The sequence below is a fragment of the Lepisosteus platostomus genome, chromosome 4 (genome assembly GCF_059453375.1).
Source record: "Lepisosteus platostomus isolate fLepPlt1 chromosome 4, fLepPlt1.hap1, whole genome shotgun sequence".
In the NCBI taxonomy this organism is placed as follows: Eukaryota; Metazoa; Chordata; class Actinopteri; order Semionotiformes; family Lepisosteidae; genus Lepisosteus; species Lepisosteus platostomus.
In genome coordinates, this window is record NC_142614.1 from 4,390,779 (window position 1) to 4,405,989 (window position 15,211).

The following is a 15,211-nucleotide window of genomic DNA, read 5'->3' on the forward strand; positions in this document are numbered from 1 at the left end:
GTTTTTCATTGTGCATGGATAAAAAGGTGTTTCTTCTGCCCATCTTCCACCAATCACAAGCCAGTCTGCTTCATCCTTACCAGAACATACTGCAGTAGATTGAGAATGAAAATGTCTCTAAACCTAAAACAGCTGACTGCACCTAGCCGACAAGAAAAAACTGAACGTGGATGAATGGATTCAGGCCTGAGGAGCTCCGACGTTCCAAATACACAATTAACATTGAAGTTATTTTACTGATCACCTCCATGTCTTCGGGATTTTGCATTTCTTCTTTTTTATCCCCCTAATTGTTACCTCTAGAGTTTTTTGCTTGTCTTACAGTTTAGTATGGCAAGGATTGCAATTGCAATTACCAGTGCATACAGTAGTTGCAACCCTAATTGCAATTCCAAACATATCACTGCAACACTTGTTCAGATTGAGATTGCAGCTGACAATTGTGCTCCATTTACAATTTAATTATAGCTGACCTCTAGTCTGCACTACACAAGAAGATTAGAAAAGTTAGGAATGAGAGGATGACATTCTGCCCTTTGATTACTGGTCTTATTCCAGCTGAATGATTAAAGAACTGCAGTCGGCTATGTATTTTAATCACTTCCTTACAGTGCCAAAGCACTGCGGTCAGCATACCCGCCATTCTCTGTTTAAAGTACGTCCTATGTTATGTATGAATGTCCTAATTAAATATACACATACTGTACATACAGTAGTGATTTTAAAAAACACATTTTATTCGCCTTTTCAGGATTGGGCAAATGAGATTAATTAAATTTAAAAAGCCCTTTGTTAAATCTTTAAAACAATAGATAAAATGGCTGGCCTTGAAGCTTGGAAATAATTAATCTAATCATCTTCCTAATGCCCCTCTAGGCTCTAATTTCTGCAATTTTATTCTTTCCCACCAGGGGCACTGCTTATGATGCAACGGATAGACTTCCCTGGTATTGTGCATCAATCGCCTGCTTCTCTGTGATTTACAAGCTCGAGCCAGCTTCCAAAAGAGCCAAGAACCTCCCTTCAGTTTGGTCATATGAACGTATTCAAATACAGTGGTTGTTTCTCAATTGATTCCTAAAGGACATGCACAGCTTGATAGAACATTCCAATGCAGTACTGCAAAACTGAAAAAACAATCAACCCAGAACTGAAACACAATTAAAACTATAATTTGAAATCTAACTATGTGCAATTGATAATTAATTGTTCCAAAAAGAAGACCTACACATACAGTATGTCAGGCACTGTCTCTCCTCTCATATTCTACAGATACACTATATCTCTTCTCATATTCTTGGGATCTCGCAACCTGCTCATCAATCCCAGGAACTGTGTGGAGCAGAGCTTCCCACCTGATCTCATTAACGTCTGGGTTTTCGCAGCCGAGCTCTCGGTTAAATTACAGACCTGAACCCTCAGCTGAGTAAACTGTTTGCTTACTTAAAGCTTTTAAATTGTTTTAACGGAGTTCGACAGTGGGGAGTAAACTCATGACAACGCCAGGCAAAGTGGTAATCTGGAGACCGCGTTTCCCAGCAGTCTTTGCCCGCAGCTGTGTCTTCTCCATCCTTATGTGGAGGCAGTATGTGTCCTCAGAGCTACAGTACGCTGTTGTTCCCTCATCCAAGGGGGTTTAATGCCAAATCCAAGTCTCCATACGCTAACCAACTCTAGGGCTCAATACTAGTGTAACTGTATTTAGCTCTGTGCAAAGGTGGTCAAACACTCTGCCTGTAAGGATGGGAACTGGATGGAGACAGATATTCTCTTTTTTTACAGTTTCTTTCTTCAGAGTCACATTTCCACCTGCTGCATTCTGTCTCTCCCTTCCTGATCTTCCGCTTTCCTGGTCACGTTACGTATATACCAGCAGGAAACAAAGAAATGTAGATTAACGTAAACCTACAGTGTACAACAAACAGAGAAAGCTGTATAGCTCGAAATATTTTAAACTGCGTAACTAAATAAAACAGCAGTGACACAGGATGTAAGCTTAGACCAGCTTTAACTAGGAGCTATTACAACCTTTTGAACAGTTGGAGACCTTGAGCCAATCACAAACTTTTATCAAGTAACATGAAATCTGCACTCCTCTAAGATCAGAATGTGGTTTTTGAAAGACCTAAGCAAGCAATGTTCCCAATGTTATTAAGAATGCCATGCTTTTAAGTCAGCAATGTATTTGAACAATTTGGGGTTCAGATAAGTGAGAGCTCAACTGGAAAAAAAGACAAACCGTCATTATTGGGAAGTCCGGGTGCAAAGGTTCTGTCCTGGCAATGGAAAAAAGACATTGTATAAAAGCAAGCAGAACTTTTTTTTTTTTTGCCAAAGCTCCACTTATTCTTTACTCTGAACTAGAATGCGATTTGATACTTAATGCAGGGGAGGCAGAACTGTGAAAATATCTGAACACTAATAAGATATGTAGCATGTAACAGTACAGTAACAGAACAGTAACAATGTTACAGAATGGTAACATTGAGGCAGTGTAAACAAGCTGTTGTTACTTTTTGACGATTTTGCAGATGCAGATGCAGGGGGCCCTGGTGACGATGCTGCAAGCATGAAGCAGAAAGAAGAAGCGAAGCTGAAAAGATACCAGAGTGTCATCTCACTGGCTTGGCCTGTCTGATAGGAAGAGATCACAAGTCAGTTGAACCCATTAACTCCGAGCACTTCTTCATATCTGCCAAGCTGCAGAAAATCACTTGGCACAAATATTCACTGCTCAAGTGTCAAGCACTTTCAGCTAGACAAGGATCATTCTGGTGCCAGCTTCCATTTAAAACCTCTTAAGCTTGGGGTTGTCATTACATAGTGGACTTTTCCCATATGCATTACAACAAAAATTTCCTTAAGTGCTTTCTTCTGGGTGCTCACGTTTCTCAAGCTCCCCCCTCCACAGCAGTATAATTCCACAGGCGGTTCTAGTCCTCTGACATGCTCTCTGCTTGGCATACTGTACCTACAGTAAGTGGAAATTGTTCCAAGTCTGTGTACAGTATTTCTGAAGAATAATTTGCAAACTGATTTGTACTAATCAGATGTGAGGATGTAAGGTAAGAGACACACAAAGGTTTCCACAATTGCTTTTTTATTGAGAATTTTGTCATTTCTGAAACACCTCATTTTGATCCACACCATGCTGTTAAATGACAAAGCATTTTTTGACATTTGTGTTCCACTGTGATGTCAAATGAATTTAAGAAAGGTTAAAATGATCAAGGGATCAAATTTGCCCATTATTTTAAGGTTTCCTTCAAGGGAGCCAGCAGCATGGTTTAGAAGCAGTCCTAGTCACAGGTGCCTCTTGCTCACATTCTTAAGTATGTTTCCTTTGATCTTCCAGTTATGCCTTTGTTTTGTAGCAAATATAATCTATCCCTCACTGCAATGATGTCTTGTCAGCCAGTCTCTCTCAGTCCATCTCATTTTTCTGTTTAACTGAAACACGCTAGCACATTACTGCACAGTCTCACTTTCAATTCAAGAGCCCTACAGTAATTACTGAGTTATAAAAGCCCTGCAAAAATCTGTTCTCTTCAGAGGAGATATGGAATTAAACAAGCTGGATACCTTCTTTAATTTATACAGACAGTTAGCTTAATCATAGGCATTCAGGCAGTTAAGCAGATCGCAAAAGGAAAAGCAGATTAACCGACCGTATCTGTGGCAAGTGTACTTAGCTATTAACTTAAACCTAATATCTTGCATTTTGCTCTATTTTATCATATTTAATGAAATAAAGAATAAATATTTGTGGGGGTGAACCTGAAGTGGAGGAAGGGGTAGGATTTCAATCCCAGGCAATGTCATTTGTTTCTCATAAGGTTCACAGTTCTCAGTGCCAGGGCACAAGGGCACAGTCTTTCTTTAAGTACAGTATAGCAGCAATATATGTTTCAGCACCACGGACAGCTCCCATTGCAGTATCGGCAAACATGCTCAGTACATAATAATAATAATAATTGCTTACACTTATATAGCGCTTTTCTGGACACTCCACTCAGTGCTTTACAGGTAATGGGGTCTCCCCTCCACCACCACCAATGTGCAGCCCCACCTGGATGATGCGACGGCAGCCATAGTGCTCCAGAACGCTCACCACACATCAGCTATCCGTGGGGAGGAGAACAAAGTAATGTAGCCAATTCATAGAGGGGATTATTAGGAGGCCATGATTGGTAAGGGCCAATGGGAAATTTGGCCAGGACGCCGGAGTAAGCAATTACATCTGAAAAATGCACGTGACAAAATACATTTTATTCAGAATAAAGTTCAGTGAACACGCAATGGAATGGTGGTGTACCTTAACCATATTCTCCTCAGACTGGTCAGTCTGATTCTGACCCTTGGTTTCCAGCCCAAACTTGTCATTTAGATGACACTAGTGGCTTGAAGGCAAAACACTATAGATTTGGAATAGCAGGTCCTTCCTGAAGTAGCTATCTGTCCTACCAATACCTGTGACCCCACTGGGATAGTTGCTGTTCTCTTCTTGCCCAGGGTCCAATGGAGACACCCAAGTCTGTACTCTGTACTCTGTTAAGGTACCGGGATGACAAGATCCGTTCTGTTCAGAGTCTGCCCTACTCTGGGTTCTCCTCAACTGTTGCAGTGGGCTGCCTCTACCTCTCTCACCTTCTCTGCTAAGTAACCATGTGACCCTGCAAGACCTCATACTGCTGGGGTCTCCTTCACAACCGCCATTGACAAACCAGTTACTCTTCAATACCCCCAATGAAATGAGGAGCATCCACAAGCATCCAGCCATGATATACTTTTATGTGTCTTTCTATTAAATACAGAAAATGCATTTTATACTTATTTAATCATTTCTTAATGTTTTCATCATCATGTGCATTCGACAGCAACCATGGTAGGCATTTGAAGTTTTATTATTTTAAATGGATTGTGTTTAATTTCAGTATTTAACAAGGTTCAAAAGCAGGTCCGTCTGAGGTTATTAATTGTAGTTAAAGATAAGGGAATCTGGCTGACCAATATTAAGGCAAGCATGGAAGTTGGCAACATGAGGATGAATAGAGATACTGGAAAGAAATCAGTAGATCACTGAACCCTGGGGGACGAAGAGAATCACATTGCATGACAGCTGTAAAGAGTTAAAGGAATTGTGGACAGGAAGGCTTCATTCTTTAGAGACTGGTAGATCTGGACTAAGATTCCAATTAAAGGGTTATCTACTTGGAGGCTCTTGACTATACCATATGAAGGAAGATGATCTGGGAAGGAGGCCAGCACTGCGAGACCTAAAGGTATCGAATTAAAGAAGCAAAATAAGAGCATCTCAAAGAGCTCAGTGCGATTGAAAGCCACAGGACATGACCAGATGTCACTGGAGACACCATCTGCTCCACCTGCCAAAAAGTGCAGTGCCCCCTATAGGCAGATTGGTCAACTACAGGTTTATGGAAGACAGTCGCCCTGTGCAGCAAAAGACTGCCAGTGAATGAATGAAATGTACCAAATGATGTAGGCTACATTCAATTAGCTGGTTTTTAATTGGAAAAAAGAATTACATGCTATGGTGAATTACTGCTTACACAAAGCGAATGCACTTAAACAGAGCTCATACAAAAGAAACAGTCTTTGGAATCAATTACTGTCTTACACATTAATTGGTTTGGGGGTTTGGACAAGTTTCTCTCCAGCTCTGGTCTCAAAGCATGAAACATTCCAGATCTGTGGCCAGCCTTTGTGTCAGGCCAATCAGAGTTTTCCCACCGCAGGCTCTTGACAGCACGAGCAAGAATACGACCGCACATTTTCTGTAAAGTGCTTTCAGGATCTCAGGATTTGTAGATAACTCCATCCCCCCTCAGAAGGCCAACTGGAAGCATTTCAGAGAATGTGTGTGTGTGTGTGGGGGGTGGTACTGCAGCCTGTTTTATATATAAAACTGCTTGAATTAAGCAAATAGCTCAAGCATACAAAGAGCCAGATCACATTCCAATATCATTTATATTGTACATGTAAATTTACAAATGGACATGCAGTCCCATGGGCAAGTCCAATCCCAGCATCTACCTTTAATTAAAATACTCATGTATGGTGTTTATGATATGGCCACTATCCATATTCAGCTTGTTAGTGGTTAGCTTTGACAAACATGCCATGACTCATACTTGGCTCATAAAGACATACATGATATGATAACAGGCGTTAATAAAAATTATTCTTTTTCATTTCTTTTCAATTACCATGCATTTAAGGCTGTAATTAGTATTAACCACGACTGAACACTAAGTCACACAGTATTGCCGCTTAAGGCAGAGGCTGCAGCAGGTACGATATTCACCATGCTCATTATTGTCGTTCTTATTACATTCCACAGTGGTGCTCTATACGGCGCAGGAAAAAAAACAGCTCGTTTTTTTTTTTTTAAACACGTTCCTGGCAAGTTTTCTTTTTTTTCTGTGCACAAATATGGATCAACCAGCGCATTTCAAAAGTACAGTAGAATTTCAGCACACGTGACTGAAAGTGTGCCGATTTATATGCAGATACGAGGGCATCCCCTCCCTCTGCACATCGAGATAATGTCTCTCTCTCCCGCCGTCTTTGGGTACAAGCGCGCAAAACTCGACCTTCGTTTTCGCTAAAAAAAAAATCGAACCCTCTGTTCGTTTATTCAGCGTTTTAATAGACGCCGATGATAGATTCTCAAATACGCATCTGATGGGATGGCTCTGAACTAGCTGGGTGACAGGTTCGCCTGGGAATGGGAGCAGTGCCCCGCAGCGACTGCGGTACAGTGTTATTAGGAGAGGAAAGGAGCGCGAGGCTGGGAGTGCCAGGAGAACTTGCGCGCGCTGAGGTGCTCTTCAGCTAGGCTCGCGCTCGCCTTCCAGGGCTGGTCCGACGGACTGCTGCACATCCTTCCCTCTATCCGCCACAGGCTGCGCTCCTCGGCGAGGAATGACGAGGACCGTCATCGGAAACGTTGCGAGCAGATACGCATAGGCTTCGGTGCCTACTGTACATGGGCTTCGCCTTCTTCTGGGATTAAAGAAAACGGGCGCCGGAGATGCATTTGGTTTACAACACACACTGAAAGAAAGAGCACGTCTTCCCCTGGATCTGCCTTCTAATCAACGAGAAATACACTCTGTCCTCTACGTTTGGACTTACAAAAGTTCAAGGTTAATGTCACGATTTGATGAGAGCCTTATCGGAGACGCTGGGCTGTTGTAGCGTTTAAATTCTTTGAACACCCCTGATTCTCAACTTGCATTTTTTTTTTTAATCTTTGACCGTCCTACCCAATACGGAATATATCTTTGTCCCGCTATGGCACTTTCTGTGGTGATTTCTTAAAAGCATCTTTTTATCGTTGTTCTTAACTAGGAGGAGGGTGACTGGCGAAGCATCGCCCGGTTGCACTGAAGCTACTGGACAAGGACAAGGCAACCCGTCCTAGAGACAGAAATGTTTGCAGTTCTCACGCAGCCTGCCGTGTGCAATGATTAACTGAAGCCGACAGCGAGACACGGCTCGGGCGTACATTGCTTTGCTCCTCGTCTTTTCGGGAAGCGAGTTGTTGTGAGAGGCAAGCCTCCGCGGGCAGGTACAGTACGCGCATTTGAATCCCGCCGTGAATCTCAGCATTGTATGCCTCTACAAACCAACTCCGATGCCAGTCCTTCGCTCGCGCCGCGTTACAGCACCCTGCGCTGCTCCCGGCTGCAGCTCTGAGTGGGTACAGGAGAACCTCTCGCTGTAAGAGACGCGTCTAAACTGGGCGCTGTAAAGCAGCCCTCGCTCGACCTGGGGACAGTCCCTGCAGCACGGAGGATCTTCGGGAGTGGGGTGCGGAAGGTAAGCGGCTTGCTTGATTCACGCTGTGCCTGTCTGCGACCGCCAAACTGCAGAAAGAACTCCGCGCTGGTGCCAGCGCGTCTGTTGTCTGTGGTACGCTGGCCTTAATTTAACTGCCCGCGCTCGGCGCTTCACTTTGTAGGAAACCAAAATCGCAATCACCTTGAAAGAGAGACCCCCCTCTGTATGCATCTGTCCTGCAGTTCGGAACAATATTTGTTTTAATGTATGTAGGTTTGTTTTGCGATACGAAAATGTTACGGTTATCCATAATGTGCCCCGATACATAAAGTACAAAGGAGCTAAGAATGGCTGTTTCACAGCACTTACAATAAAGGTAATGTAGAATATCTCATTTTAACCCTTCTTAGCTAATTTTAATATCTTTCCGTGATAATTTACCCCGGAATTTTGTACAGCGATATATTGTAGCTAATTATGAGCTATCTCAAGGATCATTTTTCATGTTTTCTAAGCATATGCTCACTATCTGCTCAAAAATGATATTAAAAAAACAAACGTTTAGAATAACGGAAATTATTTTCGTATACAGCGATCGATCTATAAAAAGGAGAATCAAACTGAGGATCCGGTAAAGTTTTGATGATTAATTTGAATGTATTCGTTTCTGTTGGGCGAGATTCATACATATTTTAAATACATTTTGTAGACAGTGGGTGCATCTTTGTCTTCTTATAGATGTGTGTAGTGCCCTTTGAGTCTGTCCTTCCTTTTTTTCCAAAAATGGGCAAAATAGTTATCTGTGAATTCATGAATACTTGTATGTGTATATTTGGAGTGTCAACTTACAGTTACGTGGTCTTCTCCTTTCGGCCGTACGGTATAGCATACGAAATGGAAGAGAAACGTTTTAGATCTCTAGAGGAAACATTCAATTGAAATGCGTCTTGGAATCAGCAAGAGGCAATGCCTGAATGAGGATCTGGACTCTGTCAGAGATATTGCAGCATAAGGTTTGAGGTACGGTAGTAAAAAAGTGAAGCACTGCTAGTATTCTCTTCATTGTGGTAGTACAGTTCAGCACCAGAGACAGTTCCCGGTCCAGTTGGTGTCTATGGATGTGTTGGACGTGTGATGCCTGTTTTTGGTTGTCTTTTTTATGTGTTCGGGGTTCTCAGTAGTTAAGGAAACGAATGCCTTCAGACAGCTAAAATGTTTGCGCTGGTTTTCGGCTTTCATGTCTCTGTCGGTACCTTTGGGAGCCACATCCTGACTACGTGACAGAATTCGAAGTGATTCATGAATTTACAGCTCCGTTCTGTTCTCTTAGGTAATAGAAACAGATCGAGACCGAAAAAAAAACCCCAGCACGACCAACGCAAAAAAATAATTAATCTCTTAAAGCTGGTTTTGATTCGATTCTTTGGGTCATTTGGCTGGTTGTTAAGCACAAGCAACTTGAATGAATCAATTGTTATCATCACCGTCAAAGGCAGCAGTTAAAAAAATCCAGAAATATGATCCTTTTCTGTAGGCTAGTGGATAGAAATGTATTTATGTTACAAAGCTGTCAAAATCCGTTATTTTGATCAAGAAAGACATAAATGCCATACATTAATTTATACAGATGTCTGCTGATATATACCTTTGTCAATTACATTCAATCCCAAACACACACAAGGGCAGACACATGCATTGACTCAGACAGGCACAAATATCTTATATATTAATGCAAAAGGGTAGTGTTACATTTGTTCTGTTAAACATGAAAGAATTCAATATTAGCATCAAGCAGTCTCCCGCCGTTTGAATTACTGGTAGGGAGGGTCTGCTACTCGAGAATTCACTGGTTCGATCAAAGAAAATGGGGATCAGGAGACTTTGGGACGACAGTAACAGCAGCTGAGCAATAATTACATAATTCCAACATCCAAGATGGAAAAAATCTGGCAGGAAATGTTTCAGCTTTACAGATGAAAAAAGGGAGAGAGAAGACGTTCCAAATTCCCTGAGCCTGGAATCCGTTTATTTTAGTATTTCTTAAGATCTGATTATGGAGTCTCTGAAAATTATTTATGAACTGCATTTGTGGCGGGCCTGACAGGTGTAATAAGACCCTAAGGGCACACCATGCTCAATAAAGATGAAATTATTGTGAAGATATATTTTTTATCTGTCAAGGCTGATCTGGCTCTGCGCCATGTATCCAATGTAAAGCGTATTATCTTCCCAAAGGAGGGCGAATGTTCCTGACGAATGAGCTATTGACTCTGGAATTATACAGCCATACCCTACTTTGTGGGAATGTCCAGACTCAGCTGCTTCTGAAACAGGGAGGCATCTCAAGTGCAATGTGAGCAACTTGTACATTCAACATTATGACAAGTAAATTACAGTGGTTACTGCATGGCAGTAATCTCAAAATCCAATGCAATCCCAAGGCAAAGTCATTCCCTGATATGCTGTATGACTTCACCAGTATTAAATGTATTTGCTTTTTTATTTGTCAGTCGAATTCGATGCAATATATCTCAGCAGAATGTGTGTGTGTGGGTGGGGTTAAGTAAAACAGTATTCTCATTCCACAGCTACAATTGGAGAAATTGGACCACTTACCTGTTCTGACAGGTTTATATTGATACGTGTTTGAACAGCTGCACAGCTCAGTGCTCTTTACAACCAGACAGCCAGCATGAATCTACAGTCTTTCAACAGCAATGGAACAAAAATTGAGACGCAGGTTTTAAAAATCAGAGAAGCAACACTTTGTCTCCTGGCTAACAAATAAGGCTTTTGGACAGTGCATATTGGGTATGACCCATCGCTACAAATCTTCAGGGTGTTTCTTGCAATCATTGGGTTGCCGTTGCTGAAGACTTCCTGTAATCCACACATCTTCTATGTGTCTGGGGTAGTTATATATCAGGTAGGTGTTGACTGTGACTGGGATTCCCAAGTCATCAGAGCACAACTGGCTGAATGCTGAATTTCCAGGCATGTCCCAATGGGTAGTGATTCAGGATTCATCTCCTGGATGTCCTGGGAACTTTTGGGAATCCCCTAGGGGAAGGAAGAAAAAGATGTCTGGTTCTTACTACTCAAGCCTCACGGACTGCAAATTGAAGGATCAAATCCGATCACATATCCTCAGGCTATTCCTATGGTATTAAACTAAAAATAGCGATTCTCTTTCGAGCCACAACTTGCTTACACAAAGTTTCACATACGGTTGGTTCACCACAGAAGGTATCGTACCTCACTTAGAAAGACTGACAGCTAGTGTTGGTGTGAAATGGATAATTGCACAGCTAAATGAAATAGTGGAGACAAATTAATAAATGATTTCATCCGCAGAAAAATACACGTTTGCTCTTTTAATAGTGGTTGTGTGTTTGGGGTTAATCTGATCCAAACCGCAGCAATAATTTACACAAACATGTAATAGAAAATTAATGGAAGCAGGCCTACTAAGCTTTGTTTTTTTTTCACTTGACAAGAAGCACATCATTGCTGTGAAGCCGCCAGGGTTGTAATCATTGCTGCTAACCTTCTGAGTCTGATACGTAACAAATAGTAACTGTCACATTGTTACATAATAATGCCTCAACAATTAGCAAGTCTCTGTAAGGGTGCAGATGAAAAAAGAATCGAGTCCTTTGAAACACCAAACACTTGTTATGAATGAGCCAGCTGTTCTCTGGCTCGTTTTAATTGTAGTTCAGGAGCCCTGCGAAAAACACATGCATTGATCACTCTAGGACACAGCTGCGTACAGGGTGCTGGGGAGATCTGGGGTTTGAGTGATACAAAGGTTCTGTCACCATGAGGCAGTGGTCCTGTCTAGACAACACAGTTTGCCCATAGTTCTGAAGATTGACTGCAAGACCTTTAGAGTCTTACACGGTCAGGCATCTGTCCATCTCTCTGAGCTAATAGGCCACTGCACTCCAGGGCTCACTCAGTCTCCTGAAAGCACTGACCTTCCCCTGCTCCTGAGCTCTTTACTACTAGTTTCAGAGCATGCTCTTACACTGTTGTCTCTAATTTCCTCTCAAAGGATTTCAGACAGGTTTTTGTCTCTACATCTAAGCTACAAAGTAAGACTGTCTCAGTTTTCACAGCATAGTGATAACAAATTCAGGGCAGGTCTCTGTCTGGAGCTGCAGGTGTATAAGATGTATATTGACAAGCAATAAAACTCAGCAACAGATGCCAGGCTTACATGTTAAACCTAATGTTCTTCTGTTACGTGGACAGATAAATAGTTAATGTATCCATAAAATTAACACAGCAGTCGAATATACTAAAATAAAGTTCAAGAAGGATTCACAGTCAGCTCAGAATGACATCAGACAATCTCATTTCTCAAGGAAGAGAGGCAGTCTCTCAGACCTAACTCTGAAGCCTGCAAATTGCTGAGTGCATTTTATGCATGCAATGCAGTAGTGACCAACACTTTTGTGTCAGGAGGAAAGGATATATTTGGATGGAGAACAGATGATCAGCTAAACCGGTGACCAACTACTCGAGTTGTCAAACAGGTCTCGGGGGTGATGCCCTGGTCATCTTAAATAACCTTTACTGCCTCTGAGTTACACAGAAGAGTGACCACTTCATTGTTAAAGCCTTTTCTCATGGTCCCAACCTGATCTGAGATGTTGTGGGGCTGCTGGGGTGGAATAACTTCCAGCATTGCCCAGGTGGGGGCAGCACTAGACATCCACCGTTGTCTAGCTTGACAGGTAAACCCGACTCCATGGGCTGCTGCTAAAGATGAAGTCAAAATTACAATCCAACCAGATTCTCTGGGCAGTGGAGCGCAGCTGGACGCAGTTCCAGAATGATTGCACACATTCTCAAGTCAAGCCGCTGCACTCTGATAAAGCCTTGTTGATGAACTGGGAAGATGAAACGAGCACAGGCTTACAGTGATGCTAACTTCGGGGGGAAAAAATGTACTGTTAATCTTTCCAAATGCTAATTTATCATAAGGATTAGTTAAATGGTGTAGAACCGTGACAGATGTGCTTTATTAAACTAAACAGAAAATAAATGATCCGATGTTTGACACAGCAATAAGATTTGGTGTTCATTACTCCAGCTTATTGGGATTGTTTATTGTAATTCATGAGTGCATCATTGGAAGGAGTAATAAATCCTTACAAATACTTTACCTTTTCAAATGCCATTCCTCGCTGTATGTTATTTTAAGAAATAGGATGAGCCTTGCTGTGTTTTTCAAGATGTTTCAGAGAGAAATTTCCTCCTGTACTGTCTTGCTGTGTTATTAATTAAAGACACTGTTTGGAAGACGTCCTGGATCATCCTACAGCAGTGGTTTAACAGCAACCCCCTTTCAGACCTTTTCAATAACTTACCAAATTCAAAATGAATTCCAACAGAAGAACAGAGAGTCTGACTGAGTACTTTAAGCACTTTCTCTGATCTACAAAGCCATTATTTTTTACATTTCATTCTGTCAGCACTCTCACACAAGTCTGAGCTTTCATGCTTTAATCATTCATTTGTGTCTCCTCTTCCCACTACATGGCTAGGATTGATAACTTCAAATTCCATCATTTTTGAATAATTTGAAATTCATTACCAAAAGGATTAAAGTTCTTCCAACAAAACATGCAGGAAACCTTTCAACATCAAACTTCATCAGTTGGATGAAACGAAAAAAAGATTAACCCAAAAACTGAACGTGTTGCTCGCTCTTATTGCTGTTTGGGAGCATATGTGCATGGCAATTTGAAATCTTTTAATAACCAATCCTTCAGCAGCTTCTGATTCGATACTGCACATCAGCTAAAGCAATAAAGCTCATCGTATTTCCACGGCTAATTAAAAAGATAGTGCAATTAAATAAACTGTAAATACATGATATTCTCGTCGCTGGTTTTAGAACAGTGGTAATCCCTGTGTCACACTGCGCACAAAAGAATCACTAACAGGACTTGATTCTTTAGCTTATGTGAACTGCATTTCCTGAATGCCTCTGGGCAAAATGCATAAGTTATCAGAGTGTTCTTCATGAATCTTTCATTTGAGTGCAATGGAACAGTGAACAAATGCAGCTCAACTAACTTGCTCAGAACATTAATTGGTTCGATTGATCAAACAGTCATTGTCTAGAATGATCACTGTTTTTATGATGGGTCCCGTTTTTTCCAGTGGTCTCATGCTGATTTGTTATCCTAGTAAGAAAATACCCTTACCTTGCAGAATTTCAGCCTTCATTGATCAAGGTTCCACTGAGCAACGTTTGCTACCTGGCAGTTCAAAACAAACCCTTCCTGCCACAGTGCAGGAAGTGTCTCAGCTGCTCCATTGCTTTCACAATTAAATCTCCATGCATGATGCTGCTGTGTTGCACCCTGGAATTCTGTGCAATGCAACTGAACCATGAGAAGAAAACACTGAAAGGTCAGTGGAAAGGAAAGTTCCTTAGGGCTAAAACAAATGGTGTGTCTGTGTATGTGTGGGGAGGGGTCATACTGGCAGAAATTGTACGGATTTCCAAGGCTTTACAAAGAGCTATATAAAATAACTGCATAGCTCAGTCACAGACACGGTGCAGTGATGTGAAACCCTGCATGCAAAATCGCCATCCTGACACCAATTATTAAAAAGAAAAATATCTGATAAAATTCCTAACTGTCCACAGGAGGAACCTCACACACTGAAGAATTCCTCCCGCCTGTTTTGGTGAGGCCCTCCATAGTGCCGCTCTCTCACGGCTTATTTAATCCTATTAGCTACAGCTTTGCGGTTTGACTCTGGGCGTCAGGGAGCAAGACCAAGCTTCAGTATCGGCCATATGTCAGCCCTCCCGGGTGCCCAGTAGCCCTCCGCAGTGGAAGATGTGCAGCGTGCCTGAGAGCTCATCTGTCAGAGCCTGGCTCCTCGAGCTCGCACAGCAGCCCTTCAGACAGAACAGAGCACCGGGACATTCGTCCGTCTCGATATTCTGTCGAGAACGCGAGCGCTGGAGCCTTAACATTTTAACAAATTGTTTGCAATACATTTCCATATCATTAAAGTTGGCTTAAAGGAAGGAGAGGTTATGCTACACAAACAGTGGCAAATTGAGGATTTCTCTTTCTTTCACGTCTGTAGCTCCTTGCACAAAAATCAATCGCAGTTTAACATTTGCGGTGTGAAGATGCTACTTAATTCAAGTCCATACCGCTACAAGCTCAGAAAGATAAATCTGGATCCATACTTTTTAAACCTTGTAGGTCAACACTAAGTACAGACAGTTCTTTTCCTCATATCCCAATCCACTACCGTATTGTAGGTTGTTCCAGAGCGGTGCGGTACATCAAATTTCTAAAACCTGATTTTTTTCATGCTAAAATTATAGCAGCACACTAAAGCACTCCCTGAAGTTGGGTTCAAA

At 41.8% G+C, this 15,211-nt stretch overlaps 1 protein-coding gene across 1 annotated transcript in view; it reads left to right on the forward strand.

The window, feature by feature from the left end:
* The first annotated feature begins 6,557 nt into the window (after positions 1-6,557).
* The window catches only part of LOC148672167 (leucine-rich repeat and fibronectin type III domain-containing protein 1-like protein), an 81,939-nt gene continuing 73,285 nt past the window's right edge, over positions 6,558-15,211 (forward strand). Inside the window, exon 1 of the mRNA XM_088627626.1 lies at positions 6,558-7,845. The gene's annotated coding sequence lies outside the window, so the exon portion shown is untranslated. The remainder of the gene's footprint in view (positions 7,846-15,211) is intronic.